General features: G+C 40.6%; 1 long non-coding RNA gene across 1 annotated transcript; it reads left to right on the top strand.

The window, feature by feature from the left end:
* Positions 1 to 3,773: 3,773 nt before the first annotated feature.
* On the top strand, positions 3,774 to 4,888 carry LOC147628849 (uncharacterized). Its single transcript, XR_015267985.1, has 2 exons — positions 3,774 to 4,292; positions 4,430 to 4,888. It is a non-coding gene; the product is annotated as an uncharacterized LOC147628849 (long non-coding RNA).
* The last annotated feature ends 16,587 nt before the right edge of the window (positions 4,889 to 21,475 follow it).

Genomic DNA, 21,475 nt, shown 5'->3' with positions numbered 1-21,475 from the left:
CAGAACGATTATGAGGTTGTTGATTATTTAACATGATCAGTAGGTCACTTCATCTGACAAATGTTAAAAAAGCACCCTCCTTGTAGTTTCATTTTATGTGAGTTGCAGACCATTTAATTTAAGGCAGTGTGGTACTCATGTTTGTGGATGTATTGTTTTGGTGTGCATTTGCACTTTGCAGGGGTGTGTGCAGGTGTATGTTGCCTCTCATAACTGTAAACTCATGTGTGTAAGTAGCTTCCTTCATCTCTCAAAGATGTAGGCTTTAAACCTTGTGATTTAATACCCTCAATGTGCACAAGCTCAAGTTATGAAACTGTATGTTGAGGCTTTCAGCACTCTTCCCTAACTAGCAAAACCTTTCAACTCTGCAAGCTCAAACTATGAAAAATATACTGACAAAAACAAAAGCAATGGTCTATTGTGTACGGTTGCATGTATCATGTTGCACACATCCCAATCAATTTTTATAAAAGAGTTGGACAAAAATGGATCTTCAACCTCACATGAAACTTATATCGTAAAGATCCTGTGTAAAATTTGGTTGAGCCCAAGAAGGTAAATGGAGGATTGATATTTCGAATCCGCTAAAAGCAATGTTTTCCTTGTTTTCCACTGTTAGATTGGCTATTAGCAATTCAGTATGCAATAGGAGGAGCGAGCATAGCCTCGAGTAACGACACATGGCTCCACGAATAGTACCAACCTCCAAGGGATTAAAGCACACATGACCAAGATGTCAAAGTTGATACCATGTTGGCTAGAAGATGGGCCGTGGAGGCAAACCCCAACCACCTAGCCACCCATGAAATTAGGCAACATAGCCTCGGGTAATGACACATGGCTCCATGAATAGTACCAACCTTCAAGGGATTGAAGCACACATGACCAAGATGTCAAAGTTGATACCATGTTGGCCAGAAGATGGGCTGCATGGAGGCAAACCCCAACCACCTAGCCACCCATTGCAGCATAGCCTCGAGTAACGACACATGGCTCCATGAATAGTACCAACCTCCACATAGCCTCGAGTAATGACACATGGCTCCACGAATAGTATTGACCTCCAAGGGATTGAAGCACACATGACCAAGATGTCAAAGCTGATACCATGTTGGCCAGAAGATGGGTTGCGTTGAGGCAAACCCCCACCACCTAGCCACCCATGAAAATAGGCAGCAACTCCCAAAATTAAGCACGGGGATACCTACCCCCTTCATATCCTTGAAGTCCAAGCTTTTTTTAACTCTGTTTACTTTGTTTTTTGAGCTAAGGTGAACTAGGCATAGAAGATGGGCTATGTGGAGGCAAACCCCAACCACCTAGCCACCCATAAAAATAGGCAGCAACTCCCAAAATTAAGCACGGGGATACCTACCCCCTTCAAATCCTTGATGTCCAAGCTTTTTTTACTGTTTTTACTTTGTTTTTTGAGCTGAGGTAAACTAGGCACAGAAGATGGGCTGCGTGGAGGCAAACCCCAACCACCTAGCCACCCGTGAAAATAGGCAACAACTCCCAACCACCTAGCCACCCATGAAAATAGGCAGCAACTCCCAAAATTAAGCATGGGGATACCTACCCCCTTCATATCCTTGAAGCCTAAGCTTTTTTTACTGTTTTTACTTTGTTTTTTGAGTTGAGGTCTTTTTGAGCTAAGGTGAACTAGGCATAGAAGATGGGCTGCGTGGAGGCAAACCCTAATCACCTAGCCACCCAAGGTAGCAACTCCCAAAATTAAGCACGGGGATACCTACCCCCTTCATACCCTTGAAGTCCAAGCGTTTTTTATTGTTTTTACTTGGTTTTTTGAGCTAAGGTGAACTAGGCACAACAAGAGTAACTCCCAAAATTAGGCATGGGGATACCTACCCCCTTCATATCCTTGAAGTCCAAGCTTTTTTTAATGTTTTTAATTTGTTTTTTGAGCTGAGGTGAACTAGGCACAGAAGATGGGCTGCGTGGAGGCAAACCCCAATCACCTAGACACCCAAAATTAAGCACGTGGATACCTACCCCCTTCATATCCTTGAAGTCCAAGCTTTTTTTACTGTTTTTACTTTGTTTTTTGAGCTAAGGTGAACTAGGCACAGCAAGGCAACAACTCCCAAAATTGAGCACGGGGATACCTACCCCCTTCATATCCTTGAAGGCCAAGCTTTTTTTACTTTGTTTTTTGAGCTGAGGCGAACTAGGCACAGATGTGCCCCGTTCAACTCGAAAACGTTCTTGTCCCGAGTTTCAACAGATACAAATCCGCTTATTTGATATCCTCAAGTCTAGCCTCTACAGTGCATATGGGACTAATCCAGTCACATGCCACATGTCACCCTATGCAATAATCCAGCCACTTGCCATGTGTCACTCTATGCACTAATCTAGCCACTTGCCACGTGTCGCCCAAGAGATGGGACCCGATTCCTTCAATAGAGATATCAATGTAAGTTTTTCACACTTCTACAAATCTTAGATCTTAAATTAATACTACAAGCTCTAGCAAAACCTGGCAAGTCAATGAGCGTATATGAGAGCTAGAACACTCACAAGTACCATGTAAGCCAGAAATTCAAAAGGAGCACCACACAGAGAAGAACATGAAAGATGAAACGTAGGATTCAAGATCTTATAAAATTGAAGTGTATTTATGAGTATGTAGAGTCTGACTTATATATAACATGAAAGATGAAATGTAGGATTCAAGATCTTGTAAAATTGAAGTGTATTTATGAGTATGTAGAGTTTGACTTATATATAACTTGAGTTATGGGCACACTTGTTCAATATCCAAAACTCACTTATTTCATAGTCTATTCTTTAAGTCCTCATTCTCCGAGCTTCTTATTCAAAAAATATGCCCTTGGCACATCATGAATGCTATACACGAGTGCCATCAAGGGGCGTATAATGTTACAATTAGTAAAAATTGACATTTTGTTGAGAACTCATCTTTAGTCAATGAAGACTTGTAATCCATCTTGCATACCATATTAGGCCCTATTACTACATTGTTTTGATGTGTGTCTGTTCCAACAAATGCACATCCGTTAGTTAGATGTTATAGGTGTGCTTCTTTGGATCTTGCATGCATTCATATCATAGCAGCTAGTTCTTGTATACATGATATCACTATCTACCGCTTCCTTATTCACGTTTGACTTTTTTGATTCATCAAGGAATGGACTAGGTTAGGCCATGGGCATATACCCTAGTAACATCACACATGTATAATGTTACAACTACTCGTTATGATGAAGCTCCAAGTAAAAAAAATGTTTTTTTGTGTTGGGTTTTGATATTTAGGGATTGAAAACTTGTTTGTAGCCGATGCAGACTTGTAATCCATCTTGAATCACCAAATTTGACTTGGGCATTTGTGTTCTTTTGATGTGTGTATCCATCCCAAATGCATGTCCATATTAATCAGACATCATGGGTGTGCTTAATCCTTTTGGCAAGGCTTTGAATCTTGCATGCATTTGTCTCATAGCTAGTTCTTGTATCCATGATATTACTGTCAATTGCTTCCTTGTTCACCTTTGACTCTTTTGATTTCTCACTCCGTCAAAGCATTGATTGGGTTAATAACAATTAATAGCAAAGCACTTTTGCTAAATTTAAGTAGAGAAAATATAAAACATGATATAAAAGCATCCAAAAAAACATTTTTTTACTATAGGTTATGATGGTAATTTGTTATGTATTTGAACACTAATCAATGGATTAAGAACTAATCCAATGGGATTAGGGAGGGCCAAGATTAGGGATTAACAAGTTGATACTTGGCTAAGATTCTTGGATTGATAAAACAAGCTTAATAGCCTTTTATAGAACGACTTAACTATTTATGGTGTAGTTATCACTATGTAAATGAGGCTTAGGTTATTATTGAGAAATAGTTGTGCGGATTCACCACTAACGGCCTAGCTTGGACCAAGAGAGCAAATATGCTCATGCCACACATATGGCGAGTACGTAGGTTTACAAGCAGGCTTCGATGGTATAGGACCCCAAAGTTAGACATGGGCCTATGGGATTGTACAAGGAGCCCTAGCCTCGGCTCTGGGTGGGTCAATGTACAAAACCTAGGGTTGGGAGGTGAGGTAGCCTGTTATCTCATGACTTGGTTTAAGACTAACCATGGTTTTCAGTTGGATTCACAGGACTTGGTTTAAGACTAACCTTGGTTTTCAGTTGGATTCAAGGAAGGATTTTACTGATAGTATCAGAGAAGCCATAACGCAGAGGCTGAAAAGGCATTCGTGTCTGGGCATTGTTGATGTCGGATTTCCCAGGTATTCCTCTCATCATTTCTCTTTCCATCAAATCGATGCTCTACAGAAGGTTTTTGTTGGCGTCAACGTGGAATGTGTCTTAGGGGATGAGAAAAGTTGATTCGCTGCTGTTTTTTTTTTTGTGCGTATGTCTGAAGCGAGTACCCAATAGGCGGCTGAGGTTGGCAAGGCATGGGCTTTTGATGGCCAGCCTTAGGGTGGCAGCAAGCCAGGCCATCCAGCCGGCAAGATCAGCTCAGCAGGCGGCTCAGGCAGCCCACTGAGTGCCCTGTGCAGCAGGACAGAGAGGAGTGGGCTGCCAGCAGGTAGAAGTGCGCAGGCCAGCATCTTAAAAGAAAAAAAATTGGCGATGAACATGGCAGTTTTAGAAAAAAGGAGCATCGTTATTGGAAAAAGCACGATAAGCGATGGTTTTTCTTTGTTTTGTTTTTTTGTTTTTTGTTTTTTTGTTTTTTTGTTTTGTTTTGTTTTGTTTTATTTTTTGGCTAAAACAAGGCGCGAAGCGAAGAGGGCCTACAGGCGCGAAGCGAGAAAGACCGTAATACCTTGGAAGAGTGTAGAGAGTATTGTCATGGATGCTAATATACTGACTGATTTGCGACGGCATTAATGGTATGCATTTGTCATGCCCTTCGAAACAGAATAACTTTAAGGCAAGCAAGTTTTACCTGACTACACTGAAAAAGCTCAATCAAATGCATCCCAGACTAATGCAATTGACGATTGGACCTTCAATTTACGTTCGGATAAATACGTTAGACTATTTAATCTAATCCTTAAGCGCCCTGATAATGCCAGTATCGTATTGTCCCTCTGGCGTTCGGCCGTGTACCATCATCGGGCTAGGTCAGTCGGATCATCCGCAAGTACGTAAACAACTTGAATGGAAGTTATTGATCCGTAATTCATGGCGGAAAGAGTCCTCGGCGTAAAGCCCCTTGCACCCACCTTACGCCTCAACATCATCCATTCGAAAGCGCTTCATTAAAACTGAAAAGCACTTTTTTTTGTGTGAAAAAACTCAAAAAGTAAGTTAACCTCTTCACTTTTTAGAATAAAAGTAAGGGTTTGCTTGGAAGTTAGTTCTCCACCATCTCCTTATTAAGAGGGCTGAAAGTACACGGCCACCTTCAAGTGCAGGATTGGTATTTGTGATCGTGGTGGACAAGCAAGATTTTCGTGACACGTGAGTTTTCCTTGAGCAGCAAACAAGTTACCTAGAGTTTGTCATGGCTGATGAAGTGCAGAACCATTGTAGGATGGATGAGAATGTCTAATCTGATGATGACAATGTGATGGTTGATGACCTGGTCACTAAGGTCGACTTCGAGGCAATGATGACCTTAGATTACAAACCTGACTAGCACCATGGTCGTTATGCAGGTAGCTTTGGTGGGTGGGGGAGTTGGGACAGCTTTGGCTGCACCCTCTCTTACTCCAGATCCATACACGAGGGAGAAAAAGCATAGGACTTAGGAGAGTTGACTCCTGGCTCTATAGGTGGGGTACACATTTTGAGTTCCACCCTTTCCCTGAGGATAAAAGGATACAGATGATATAGGGGTTCCTGACAGGAAAGGCCCTTACTTGGTGGAAAGTTACGCTTGAAATCCAAGATGTGGATGGATTTTGAGAGAGTTTTTCGGGAAGAGTTCCTACATGGCGAGGATGAGTACGACATTATCTCCAAGTTTAAAAGCTTGGAAATGAAGAATATGCCTTTTGACACCAACCTGCATAAGTTTAGAGAGTTGTACGCTCAGGCAACTTACACGGATCCTATTACTATTCTTGGATTGTTTGTGGATGGATTGCCTCATGAATATCAACTCCAAATCAGGAATAATCAAAGCAAGACATTGGATGATGCTCTTTGATATGCCAAGATTTATGATGAGACAGTGTCCAGGAAATAGCCAAAGAAACCCCAACAACCCTCTTCAACAGACCAGTCAAGGTCCCAACATAAACGAAAGTTTAAGCATAGAAAGGATTCTCGGACTCTAGCAAAAACCCAAAATCAACCACCCAACTTCGAGAGACCCCAATTCAAAGAAGGCGAAGAAAGCATAGCAAACACTCCAGTACATTAAGGAGGATCTTCCCACAAGCTAAGGGCAAGTCAAAGTCAAAAGGAGCCCATTTGATCGAGATAAAGGAAGCTACGAGTGAGGATGTAGCTGAATGATTATGTGCATTTGGTGTTGCATGCGCGAAAGCCTTGCTATACTGGTCCACCGCCTTAAGCCCGCCGATTAAGAAAATGAAGCAGATTAAACATGATTAAGACAAAGGAGAGAAGGAGAGAGATAGTTGGTGTTAGGTTTTCTTGTATTTATATGGTACAAAAAGGTTGTCTGATTGATTGTACTAAGGGGGTAGGCCCTTGGTCTACCCCAAGGGCCTACCCCCTTAGGGGTGACCTCTAGCCCCTTCTACGTGCTAGATACCGATGACTTCTACTTCTTAGAATGCTGAATGTGCTTGATGGATGAATGCAAATGACAATTTATGTTTTTATATATGATTGAGGTGCTGGTTGGACAAATAATCCTCATAAATGCTGCACTTTTATATCAATGTCTTGCCCACACCGGATGGCCTTTACTTTGGAACTTGGCCACATGCTGCTTAGGTGCTTGGTTGGCTGTTGATGACAAGTCATTCGTACCCTCCATGATGATGATGTTGCTAATGGGGATGCTGATGATGTTAATGACAATGCTGATGCTGATACTAATGTACATGATGTCCTATATGTTGTTCTATGTGCTATCCTAATCAGGGATTATGATGTTCATGCTGAAGATTAGCCATGGCATAGGCGTGCACGTGACATCCCCTCCTTCTAAACTTGATGACGAGGTGGACACTGTCATCCTTCCTCCTTGGACTAATGACTTTGACCTTTAGCTTTGACTTTGACACTTTTTTATGAACACCTTCCACTTCTGATCTCCACTTCCAAGTCTTGGTGAAGAATTGAGCATCTGCTTCATTTTTGTCCCCATGCGTGCTATCCCTTTCGCTTAACACAATGGTGGGTCACCTACAGGAATTGATCATGCCTGTTGGTAGGTCTTTGGAACTAATTTGAGATCTTAATGATGTACTGGTTTTGAGTTCATACCCTCAGGGAATGCCTTCCTCTAGCTTTGCCTGTTGTTGCAGAGACCACTCCATCTGCTACTCTGCTACATTCTTCTGATGTATCTGTGCACCTCCTTGGGACTTTTCTTAGTGGCTAAGCCTAAATGTTCTTGCATGCATGGAAGCCTTACTGTACTAATCCACAACCCTAAGCTTAATTATGAACAATATGCTGATTAAACATGACTGAGACAAAGGAGAGAGAAGAAGAGAGAGATAGTTGGTGTCAAGGCTTTCTTGTATTTATATGGTACAAAAAGGTGACTGAATGACTTTACATATTTAAGGCCCTTGTTCAGCCCCAAAGGGGTGGTCTCTGACTTCTACATGCCTTCTTCCAACTTCTACTTCTTTAAAATGATGAGTGACTTGAGTTATGCTGAATGAGATGAAGCTAATGTTGACTTTATGCTTATATATGATTTAGAGGTGTTGGTCGGCATGTATCCCTGCTCTATTGGCTAGTTTGCTTGGACAAATAATGCATAAAATATTCCCTTCAATTGTTACGCTTACTTTAATGTTGTCCACACTAGTTGGCCACTGTCTAGGACTTGGCCGCCTGCTACCTAGATGCATAGCTGGTTGTCGATAGCCATAAGATAGCCTGGCTAGCTGTTGCCGCCGACATCCAGACTTTGGCATCCCATACCACACCGAAGCTCGCCCGTTAGGCCTTCAACATGCCAAACTACGTACTCACCATGGGCGTGGCATGAGCATGTTTTCTCTCTTGGTCAGCACAACTATGTCTCAATAATAACCCAAGCCTCACTTATATAGTGAGACAACTACGCCATAAATAGCTAACTCACTATAAAAGGCTATTAAGCTTGTTTCATCAATCTAGGAATCCTAGCCAAGTATCACTCTGTATCCCTAATCTTGGGCCCTCCCAATCCCATTGTATTACTCCCTAATCCATAGATTAGTGTCCAGATACATAACATACTTCCCCCCCCCCTTCAAGCCTTTACTCTCGTGTAAAGCGATTTGAGAAAGCCTCATTAGAATTATGTTGAGCTAACAAATATCCTCCCATGATCATTAATCAAAGACAACAAGCCCCAATCGAGCTCTTTGTCTTTGAAATTGTGCTCACAATCAAAACCATCAGAAACAATCCAAATGGATTCTCTATCTCTAAAGCCTCAATGTGAACTCCAAATCTCACAGAAAAAATCAACAGATCGCCCAACCTCAACAAGTCTTACCACTTCCCTCGCTCAGAAAGTCGAGTAGCACCTAAATCCTTAGAGTCAATTCCAATCAATTACCTATCCATACTAGGAATGGGGAAAATAATCTTTGTACCTAGGGGATAACATTATCTTTGTAACTAGGGGATAACATAACATACTTACGTATCAAAAGTAGACCTATCAGGCAAACAAATACATCTAAGTATTCTCATGCAGGGTTGTGATCCTTAGGGAATAACATAACATACTTCCCTATCAAACGTAGAACTATTAGGTAAACAAATATATTTGAGTATTCTCATCCAGGGTTGTGATCCCTAAGAATACTCACTCTCTTTAGGGTAGCGACCCCTGATAGAGCATCCATCAAAAGTTGTCATACCTTCAAGTCCTTCAATGTCAGGGAATCTAGCAATAGCCATACCAAACGTAACCTACCATCATGCGTAGCATCTCATAGGTAGAATCAACCAATCATATGGTCTCTTGGGGATATGGAGAAAGCATTTCCACCAAGCCCTTATCCATCCTCTTATTTCTTGATAGACTGAGGATAATCAAGAAAATTCACCTAATTGTGCAACTTGAAATGTTGCCCAACAATTGTTGTGCCATTTCGGTTGTCTCCACGGTCATATAGCACCACCCAGATAGCATCATGCTCTCTACTAGTTGGTGGCAAACCATAATTCATTGGTATAATCTCCCGTTCATTCTTGGAATCTCTAGAGAAATAACGCTCCTCCATCCCTAAAATTAGATCTACTGTATCCATGTATATCTTGGTGTAGGAGTAAATCACACTAAAGGATCCTCTCCTAGTCTCAGCATTACCAATACCTTGACCTATCAATCTAGAGCATCTTGTTCAAATAGAGGTACTAACCAATAATCACCCTAATAAAGGGTATGATCTCTGAGTCGTGGTCTAATCAAATGGAGCTCCTTGCCGAGACTCTAGTGCCAATATTGACCTACAAAATGTTGGTATCACATAGCCCTTTCAAGGAATAACAAAAGTGAGTCCTCTTCTTTGCAAAACTCAACTAGTTCGCCTCCCCAATTCTTCTCAAGACCTTCAACTTTTCCTAACCCCTACTTTTGTCCCTCCCACCCTCACCTGCACCTAGATTGCCACTCCAACTTGGACAATACAGCCTCATCAAAGAAATTCTATATGCTACAAATCTTGGCGCCCCATACCACTAGGATATACCCCTTATAGAACTTCCTTTAGACAGAAAGACTGAGTCGAGGGGTGATCAATCCTTTCCTAATCCTTGTCTTGATGCAACTATACCTCCCCTCATGGCGGCCCATATCACTAGGATATACCCCTTATAGAACTTCCTTTAGACAGAAAGACTGAGTCAGGGTGATTCTATATGCTACAAATCATAGCGCCCCATTCCACTAGGATATACCCCTTATAGAACTTCCTTCAGACAGCAACATTGAGTCAAGGTGATCCTTTCCTAATCCTTGTCTTGATGTGACTATACCTCCCCTCATGTCATGGTCTTGACGTCAAATTAATCTCTCACCCACTCCCTAGAAGAGAAGGTAAATCCCATAACCATGTGAAGGTCTCTACCCTAGTGAGAGTCCACCAGTCAATCTCCCTTTGGATGTGCTCTAAGTATGCTGCTCTAAAGAAATCATCTCATATCTGCTAACCATAGCATAAGCATCTAAGTGCCCAAAGGGTATTATAATTTAGTATTAACTATTTAAAAAGGACAAAGGTCAACCTTCAAAATAGGTAGCACTCTACAACCTATCTATTAAAACAATTTATATGGGAAGGGATATATATAGTTGCCTTTGTCAATCTTGTGCTTCAAGAAGCACCCTCGTCCATAAGAAGATTCATTATTACCCACCGTTAGATATCTGATACATCTAAGCTAACTAAATCCTTCCGATTAGCGTCAAATAAAATGGACACTAAATCATGGATGGAACAACAAAATAACCTATTGTGGACACTATCTAGACAAAATATAACCTATAATAATAGTGACTGAGATACATGCCAAATGTGATGTGCACGCCCTTGCCATGGCTAATCTTCAGCATGAACATCGTAATCCCTAATTAGGACAACATGTAGGACATCATCAGCATCATCATCATCATCATCATCATCATCAGAGGGTCTGGATGACCTATATTTGCTCACCAGGAACCTAGTCAGCAGGTGGCCAAGCACCACAGTAAAGGCCATCAGTGTGGGCAAGACATTGAATAAAAGCGCAACATTTATGAGGATTTTTCAGGATTATTTGTCCAAGCAGCATGCCAACAACTCTATAGCTGGCCAACCACCACATTAAGCATATATAAAAGCATAAATCATCATTTGCATTCATCCATCCATCCATCCATCCATCAAGCACGTTCAACATTCTAAGAAGTAGAAGTCAGTATCTGGGACCAGAGGTCACCCCTAGGGGGGTAGAGGGCTTAGCATGGCCGACCACCACCTTAAGCATATATAAAAGCATAAATCATCATTTGCGTTCATCCATCCATCAAGCAAATTCAACATTCTAAGAAGTAGAAGTCAGTATCTAGGACCAGAGGTCACCCCTAAGGGAGTAGAACAAGGGCCTAGCATATGTACAGTCAATCAGACAACTTTTTTGTACCATATAAATACAAGAAAACTTGACACCAACTATCTCTCTCTGCTTCTCTCCCCTCTATCTTAATCGTGTTTAATCAGCATCTTGTTCTTAATTAGGCTTAGGGCCATGGATCAGTACACCAAGGCTTCTGCGCATGCAACATTAGTTTTAGAGCATTCAGGCTCAACCACTAAGCAAGTCCCAAGGAGGTGCACAGATCCATCACAAGAATGCAGCAGGGTAGTAGATGGAGTGGTCTACAACATGCGAAGCTAGAGGAAAGCATTCCTTGAGGGTATGTACTCAGAACCAGTACATCATCAAGCTCTCAAATCAGTTCCAAAGGCCTAGCAACAAGCATGATCAGTTCCGACAGGTGACCCATCGTTGTGTTAAGGGAAAGGGATAGCAGGCATGGGTACAACAATGGAATATATGCTCAGTTATTCAGCAAGTCTTGGAGGTGGAGATCAAAAGTGGAAGGTGTTCAGACAAAATGTCAAAGTCAATCCATCCCATCATCAAGTTTAGTAGGAGGAGATGTCACATACACTCCGATGCCATGGTAATCTCCAACATGAACAGCATATCCCTAATTAGGACAGCATTTAGATTAACATACGCATGAGTATCAGTATCATCATCATCGTCATCGTCATCATTATCAACATCATCATCATGCCTATGGGATTGTGCAAGGAGCCCTAGCTAGCTTGGGGGGTAGTTTAATGTAGAGAATGTATGGTTGGGAGGTGAGGTAGCATGTTATCTCATGATTTGGTTTAAGACTAACCTTGGTTTTCAACTATGTTTAGGGAGATTCTAGGAAGGTATTTACATAATCCTTCCAAAAAAACATTTTTTGCTATATTTTATGATGGTAATCGTTAAAAAAACCTAGCAGATAATAAACCAAGGTAATTTCAAAAACCAAAATCTTTTTTCCTTCTTGACATCAAAGAAGAAGAAGAAGAAGAAGAAGAAGAAGAAGATGTTGATAAGGATACAAATTAAAAATAATGTGTTAATATTATTATTATTCTCCTCCTCCTCCTCCTTTTCCTTCTCTTTCTTATTATGTTCCTCGTCTCCTCTCCCTCCTCCATCTACAAGTTGAAGAAGAAGAAAACAACAAAGTAAACCTCTTCCTCAATCTATGAGTTGAAGGGAAAATAAAAGAGAAAGAATTTATCTTCCTCCTCAGGATCTTTGTTTCTAATTAGCATCAAAGAAGAAGCAAAAGAAGAAGAAGAAGAAAAATTAACATTTCTTCTTTGTCATCATCATCCTTTTTTTTGCCATCGTCATCATCTTCTTCTTCATCCTTCTTTGTCTTCTTTGTCTTCTTTTTTTTCTATCTCTTTCATGCTTGTTGTTGTCTCCTTCTTCTCTTCATTCATTGTCCTCTTCCTCTCCTCATTATCATTATCATCTTCTTCCCCTTCCTTTACTACTACTCTTCTTCTTTCTCTTCTTCTTGCTCTTGATCTTATTATTACTCTCCATTGTACACATTGGGCACCCTTGAAAAATCTAAGAGCTAAGAAGCGGATGAAAGTGGATGGGAATATGAAACTGAAATGGGAACTAAAGTTGAAACAAAAATGGAACTTCCATGGTCCCACTTGAGGACTCTATCATGGTATGGTTAGATTTTCCTATAGGCAATGACGTTAAGCACAAACGTGCATTGATTAGCCCTGAAGCTAGTCATAACATCATGACAATAGACACTTGGGTGTCATTAGGACAATCTAAAATTATCCCTAAAGACAATGGTCTTGTGATAGGTGCCAATGGAGAAAACATTAAAGTTCTAGGTTGCTTTAGCTATGCTACTCAAACAATCGGTGGAAATGTAAAATTTAGATTCCATGTTATCCTAGATCCCCTTGAGTATGATATTATCTTGGGTGGAACTTGGGTACATGACTCGTGGTATTCAATTGACAAATCCATGCAAACAGTAAGCTTGAACACTCCTGCAAGCATTGTGAAATTGCTATTACGGGAGAGACCTTGAAGGAGCTAGAACTTCCAACATATCTTACTCACAATATTTCCAGGATTATAGTTGGATTTCAACTTTACAATAAAATCACCACAATCCAAGCACAGCTTTATCCACGATGAGAGTACAATCTCATGACCCTTAAGTTATGGAATTTGTTAGGTCATCCAACACTCAACGCTCATCCTAAGAAAATTCCATTCACACAAGACATCAACATGTCATGTTTGGGGTACTTTGAACATACAATGTATATTGAAACTAATCCCCTTACATGTAAGTTTTTTGTGGTTGAGTATGTGTAAGTTTTTTGTGGTTGAGTATGTGTTGGAAGCAGATTTGATCTTCGGGCATAATTAGACTATTTGCTACACCACTGTACTTTGTTTTAGCAATTGGGTCATCATGATGATTAACAACACAAAGTTGGCAATACTATACTTCAAGAAAGAGGATCCAACCCTAATGGATTTTTTATGATACTGAATGCAAAAATCTACAAGCCTCTTTCTCGAAAGCCCCACTACACAAAGACCTACCATCTGTGTCAATGACCAAATTGGACAAAACATCTAACCCTTCAACTCGATCCTCACCAACAAAAGTCCAATGCCAAAACTTCGTAATCAACAGCTATTCCTGAAGAAGTTCTCCAATTCAAGAATCAATTTTCACGTCTACAATAGAGACTTATGAGCGCATCAAGGATAAACTCACAATGCTCTTTTCACCCTTCTAGATGAGAAGTATGAGTGCAGAAGCTACGCGGTTGACATAAAAACCTATTCTCTCAAAAAGGAGAGTAGCCACAAGAACATGTTGCTCGCAAGGTGGTAACAAATTAAAAAAAAAACAACAACAAAAAAATACAAAAACAAAAGGGAGTCACAGTATGGCCTACCTAAAAATGGTAGAATATCACAAGAAACTCCCAACGATATTCAATAACCAATACATTTTTGTTAAGCATATAGCTTACAAGTTACTATTCTTTTGGCTAAGTTAATATAGCCGCTGCTCCATGAGTATGTATTCATCCTCATGCACTAGAGGACATTTGCACCAAAGCCTCATCATCGACAAGTATTAAGCATTAGGAAATTTCAGATGTCATTTGGAGGCCCTTTTAGAGGAGAGAGAAAATAGAGCACAACCAATGAGGAAGAAGCAAACATAACATTGAAAAATAATTTAATTCATTGAAAAATTTCAAAAAATAGTCACGTTCACATTCAATGAGGGTATCTTTTTAAAAAACGATTGAGTACACATTCAATGCGGGTATCTTTTTCAAATGAGGTAGAGTTACTTTATTAAATACGGCTTACGTCATCATTGGATAAGAAAAAGCACTTCGAAGCTAAACTTTGTAGACACTTGAGTCTATACATTTCTTCTGATGGTATTTTGATGTAGAATTTGGTGCTTTAACATCACCATTGCATCCAGAGCGGCCAAAAACCCCCAAAACGACTTTTGAAGCACTTAAATCGGACACCTGGAGAGGTAAAAACGACCAAAATAAGGGGAGGAGAGGCTTGTGCAATTTGGCGTGCATAGAGGCCTCCATTCCAAATGGAGGCCTCTATGCACGCCAAATTGCACAAGCCTCTCCTTCCCTTCTTTTGGTCGAATTTGCCTCTCCACCAGGTGTCCGATTTAAGTGATTCAAAATTCAAAATTCCTTTTGGGGGTTTTTGGCCACTCTGGACGCAATGGTTGATGTCAAAAGTACCAAATTCTACACCAAACTGCCAGTAAATATAGACTGTTTTAGGAGAGTAGCATCAAATTTTTGGAAAAGGTGCCATATGATGACATAAGTGCCTATTAGGGGTTTTTGGCCACTCTGGACGCAATGGTGATGTCAAAAGTACCAAATTCTACACCAAACTGCCAGTAAATATAGACTGTTTTAGGAGAGTAGCATCAAATTTTTGAAAAAGGTGCCATATGATGATGTAAGTGCCTTTTGCAAACCCAAAAAGTTGAGAGCGACTTGTAGCTAGTGCACATATTTCAATACCTTGTCAGATCCATTTTTTAATAACTTGTTGTCAAGTACACATTTAATGAGGGTATCTTTTAAAAAAATTCTAGAGAGAGAAAATATGAGTTTGTGAATTTCTTACAAGGCCCTAGAAATGACCTCCAAAATTTCCTAATGGTACATCTTTGGATGGGGGAGCCATAGTGGGCGAAAGCCTTGTCAATGGTATAACCTATCACATAGAATTTTCCTTCAAATTACAAACCTCTCCAAACAAAAACTTAATTTTTCACAACACATTGATATCTAATCCTTAGTGAAGATATCTATATTAGCCTCACAACTTGATGTAATTCTTTCATGTCTCACGAACCAATGGCTACTTCAACAAGCAACAACTCAATATATAAGAGTCTATTTGACTCATTTCATGTACTTCATTTTTATTTGCTTCATAGAGTACTTAAATATAAATAAAAGTATGAAAAGCACATGGGAAGAAGCATGCAGGAATAGGTCGTCCTACTCTACAACATTTGCCAAAAATCCTGCAACAAAAAGGGACATCATCGAATGCCAATTTCTTCAAATGATGAATGTCGCTTCAATAAATTAGATGAGGAACTAAGAATCATAATCTACGTTCCTCCAGATCCTTCCTTCTCTTCTCCCCCATCATTAACATCTATTAGTTTCCTAACTAACATAAATCATATGTAACTCTGCTTATGATTACCAAAAACAAAGTGAGCAAAAAAATAACCCACATCAAAACATGCTCACAAAAAAATAAAAATGCAATCACTCACAAAAAATCCCCACCACCCCCACCCTGTTAGGAATTCCCGCTAATCTCTAACCTTTTCATTTACTAACTAGTCTTTCTTATTCCTTCCGGAGGAACAAGGACCATTGAACGTCACTCAATATCAAAAGCCATCAACAAAACTTGTTAATTCTCCCCACACAAAGGTCTTCAACGAGATCACAAGGACACGATCGACATCAAGAAGGGGGAAATGTTAACCCATTTTTAGGGTTAACAAGAGCTACTGCCATTATCTTACATCAAGGAGTCAAGATAGATATACCAAAAGGTCACACATTCAAGATATGTAGCAATGGTGTCCAAATCTACAACTTGGACGGGCACCCGTAATGGTCTGATGGAATACTTATGGTGATTCACTTCAAGAGTGTGTGGTAGTAAGTTAGGATGAATTCCCAAGTGAGGTACTTCATGGATATATTATGAGAGAAGTCATTATAATAGCAACAGGTGCCTTGAATGGGTAGTCTTTGAACAAATGAGATACTCCACACTCATTGCAAGTAACTATAGGTGCTAATGGATTTGATTGCTAAAGTTGGGCTTGTGGCATAGCTGGATTAGCTATTGGCGTTCCCTTGTTTGGACATTTGGCAATTCTTTGCAGGCCTTGACAATGGTAACATTAAATGGGTTGTCATCACACATGTTCCATGGGCATTGTTCCTCTTGCTAGTAGGCCAGATTGATAGTATACTGGAACAAGTTTAGAAGATTTGTCTTGTACCCAGTAGTAGCTCAATTTGGGTAGGGATCACTCATGGAATTGGTGGTTGGGGTGGTGAGACGAGGGGTGGAATGGGTGCTTTCGAAAGATGAATCAATCCTCTTTGTTGTGGTATTGGTGCTTTTGTTAGACTACATGGCCAATGGTTTGCTGCATTAACTAAGGTGCACGCAATGCCAATGGTTGTCTCAAGGGAGGCAATTGCCTTTGTCTAAGTTGTTTTGATTGTAGGTTTCTTTGGTAGTAGCAAACGAGAAGTGTCGTGGCTACCAGACTGTTGACAATAAGCATAGCACAACTGTGTTCTAGCTCTCAAATGCGGACACTCAATGCTCGAATGATTTTTCCTGTGAATTGGGCTTCAAACTAATTCTCTTCTAGGATACAAGTGTTGATTTCCCATGGATTCATGCACATTTTTTTTTGAGTCCTTCTAACAATGCATTACTAAGCTCATCAACCATCATTTTACTCACTAGCCTATCAAAGGATATCCTAAGGCTAGTGTCTTCTGATTTACTGGCTCTGGTTGAAATAGAATGAGTAGTGGAATTAGTTCCTTGTTCCTCAGTCTCTTTCATATTATCGTCCATTTTTATGCCAATTTATAACATTCATCGAAAGTTGAGGGGTCCTTTAAGACTAAATAGTCATGAAGTTTTTCGTATTATGAATTTCCAGTTGAAATGTAGGAAAAAGTTAATCATCGCTCAGTCGTTCACTTGGTGTGCAGCAGCGAGAGTTTAAGTTTTTTGTGCGTGATACATAATCTCGAATAGATTATCCTTTGTTTTTCTAGAGATTACTGAGTTGAATTACAACACTCCTATTTGCACCACTTTGTGTAAATCCAAGAATGAATAGTGTTTTGAGTGTGTTGAAGTCAACCTTCTCCTGAGGTTTTAACCCATGACACCATTGTCTAGCTCTTCCATCTAGAGTTAGAATGAAGGCATGAATTTTAGTAACATTATTGACTTCCCCGTAGGTTTCACATACCTAGGCTTTGGTTTGCTAATGGGGCATAATTACTACTCTTGTCCCCCTACCTCCTGAGCCCAAAATTAGAGGCCCCCCTAATCGTGCAGATTAAAAACCCTAAAAATCCCAATCGCGCAGATTAAAAACCCTAAAAATTGAAAATTTTTAATTGTTTTTCCCAAAAGTGTGTTTTCCCTCTCAAACTTCCCCCCAACATACTCTAGGTTTGGAAAGCTCATTTTGAACCTCTTTCTTCCTCTTCTAAGCTCTCCATTATTGCAGAAACTCCATACCTCTCAAGCTCTCCCTCCTCAAGCTCCCTCAGTCTCAAGCTCCCTCTCCCTCTTTCTTCCTTTTCTAAACTCTCCATTGCTACAGAAACTCCATCCCTCTCAAGCTCTCCCTCCTTCTCAAGCTCCCTCCCTCTCAAGCTCCCTCTCTCTCCTCTCTCTCTCTCTCTCTCTCTCAAGCTTCCTCCCTATCCATTGCTGTAGAAACTCTATCCCTCTTTAGTCTACTCTAGGTTCAGGAAGCCTATTCTCAAAACTCTAACCCTCTTTTAAGCTTTCCATTGCTGCATTGAAAACCTTGAACTTTCTCTCCTCTCCACTCCTCTGTTGTAAAACAAGCTTTTCTTTTCCCTTCTTCTCTTTTCTTACCACCATGGCCTCTTCCAGTAATGTGAGAAGACTTAGGGAGAAGGTGGAAGAGCTTGTGGTGCATAACACAAGAGATGAGAATGGAGTTTGGACTCCAACAAGATTCAAGGTTGGGGCAAAGCTCTAAGGGACCACATCGAGTGCATCAATTGGGGAATATGCTACATCATTGGAAGGGGTGGCTACAAGGCTTCAAGCATACTAAGAAGGAAGGACTGGTTGCCATAGTGCATGTGTATACCCTTGGAGACCTGTACATTCAAGGCCAACGACCAAGGTTTCCTTCAAATTGTCAGTGTAATATAAACACAGGAGTTTTCTATGCTATGCGTGCATCCATTGGAGAGGCAATGTTTGTATCTCAAGCCCAAGTGATCTTGTACAGAATAATATCTTTTTCTTTTCTTACTCATATTTTGTAGATAAAAAACCAGGTTTATTTGGAAAGCTAGAAGAAATCCCCAATCCCCCTCTTAATAATCTGGAATGGCCCAAACCTGATGCTTGGACTATCTTATGCTTAAAGTTTAAGATGGTAAGTGATATCAAGACATCACTCAAGGTTAGTAGGGCTAAATTGGTTTTATCCTTTACATGTTTTTGTGCACATGTTCAATTCCATGCCAATGTACCAAACAAAAACAATGTATATTTGTAAGGAGATACGGTCTGACCTCATTCAAGGATTACTAGGAAAGGGTTGGGAGGTTAATGAGGAGTCACATCAAGGTGATGTGTACAAGTGCAATGTAGTAGATTCTATAGTGTCTTTCAGGTTCTTGAAAGCATGCTCTATTTTGTACATGCGTCTGCACTACCAAAGATGGATGCAAAAGCACAGGACATGGATCCCACTTCAAGCCTCAGAAGAAGAAATTATGCCTATTGAGGTAGCTATGAATGATGCAAAATGGATGGATTGAGTGAGTAGCAAGCATTGGAGCCTAGCAGACCTGCGTCAACACTTTAGCATCATGGGCTTTAACAATGTGGAAGAGTCAAGTTTCAAGCTGATGAGAAAAAAGGTATATCTGATTCCACTACATGTCTATAATTAACCCTTACACTTTCTGGTTATTGTGCCACTTTCTATATTTTTACAGATTGGGACGCGTGAGGGGACAACCATGGTCTCAGAGTCATGGAAAATGGGGGACCTTGAATTTTCAGCAGCAAGGTGCATAGCCCTACCAACACATAGTAGGCATGTGGAAGAGCTCGAAGATGAACTGGGTATATGGGAAAATAGCCTTTGTTCTGATGCACGTGAGGGGCAAGAGTTTTAAGATCGAGGTGAAGGCAATGATGAGCTTTCAAGTCAAGAAGGAGATGGAGATCAACATGAAGTAAATGTCACAAAGAGAGGCAAAAAATAAAGACATTATAACAATTTTAAATTAGATGACATGCTTGTAATTTTATAGCAGGCTCTTTTTTAACCAATCTTTATTTAATTGAAATCTTAATATTTTTGCAAACTGTGATTTTTTTGTCTAGCGGTCTAGTGTGAAAAGGCCACTTTATATTTTAACTATAAATAGCCAAAGGTTCCTTCTTTCTCATTTTCACGTGATAGAAACCAAGCACGAGCTCACACTATCTCTTTGCATTCACATGGCTACCCACTTTGACAACTTCTACGAGTTCCTCTCCACCACCCCGTGGGTGGGCAAGAGTGAGCTCTTTACCATGTTCGCTCATGAAGTCGACTTTGAAAAGTGGCTTGCCCTTGCGTCCCAACATTAATGAGATGCAGATTTCATACATGGAGAAATACTTGGCTCCCCACTCCATCTCCTTTCCCCATTGCCCCAATGATTGATGGGTGCTTGTTGAGCTGCTTAAGTACATTCAACAATATGCCCGCTCCTACATCCAGCACCTTGAACGCTTCATCGACATGTGCATCCCCGCAGGAGCTTACTGTACCTTCAATAATAAGCAGGAGGTGAAGAGGTTAGGTGAAGAGGTTGGGGAAGGGCAATGTAGGAACTAGGTTCCTCTCGTGGCTCGCCACTTTTTGCGTTCCTCATCAGGTGAGGATTCGGATGAGGAGGTAGAGATGCCTGCATTGCAGTTGTTTGGTAGGGTATTTGAGGGATGACAAGGTATTGAAGGCACTAGGTACGAGTGCTGGTGTGAAAGAGCAGCTTGCATAAGAGCACTTTCTAGAGGGTGCACAATCTACAGTTGAACATCCCGCTGTAGTAGAAGATGCGGAGCCATCTTCCCCACACAAGGAGAGCAAGGTGCTGCTAGAGCTTGAGATCAATCTCTTGAGCACCATTATGGTGGAAGGTGAAGAATACTTATTTTTTCATGACCTTGAAAATGTAGCTAGCTTGAGAATGGATGAATGCTTGGGAATTATATGCATGCGATGTGAGGTGGACCTTGATACATCCAACCTCGGCCCTCACCTAGATAGTGTCATATTACCCCTTGGAGAATCTATAGCAGAGACAGTTGCTTTAGTCAAGGAAACTATGGTTGAGACCACGGAGCAAGCCCAAGGAGGAATTCACAACCTTACAAGACAAGCTAGAGGTTGAAAAGGATACCCTTGCTCTGTTGGAGTGATGGAGGAGACCAAAGCACCTAAAAAGGATAAGGCTAAGTCCTTGATTGACCTCTTTGCCCCCACCAACACTTTGGCAAAATAAGATATTGAGCAAGAGGTAATAATTAACTTTTTATAACTTAGAAACATTTGTAATTATGTATAAGAAAATATTTTGATTTTCCTTTGATTGCAGAGGGTGGTTGAAATTGATGCATTTGCTGGGAGAGGCGGCGACAGCAGAGACCAGGCCAAGGTCCATGGACATGATGCTGCGTTGGCGCACTATCTTGGTCGGCTTCCTGTGGATGGCATCACCATTATCCACAAGGACTACACCCCTCAATCTACCTTCACTCTCTTCTTTTTTAAAGCCCTCTCTAAGGTGCTCTGTGTAGCCTCTATGGCGGCACAGAGCACCAAATGTATAGTTCTGATTAAAAA

The sequence above is a fragment of the Cibotium barometz genome, chromosome 18 (genome assembly GCF_041138505.1).
Source record: "Cibotium barometz isolate CiBa-2024 chromosome 18, ASM4113850v1, whole genome shotgun sequence".
NCBI lineage: Eukaryota > Viridiplantae > Streptophyta > Polypodiopsida > Cyatheales > Cibotiaceae > Cibotium > Cibotium barometz.
The sequence above is the reverse complement of the archived record's forward strand: the minus strand, read 5'-3'. Positions and strand labels throughout refer to the sequence as shown.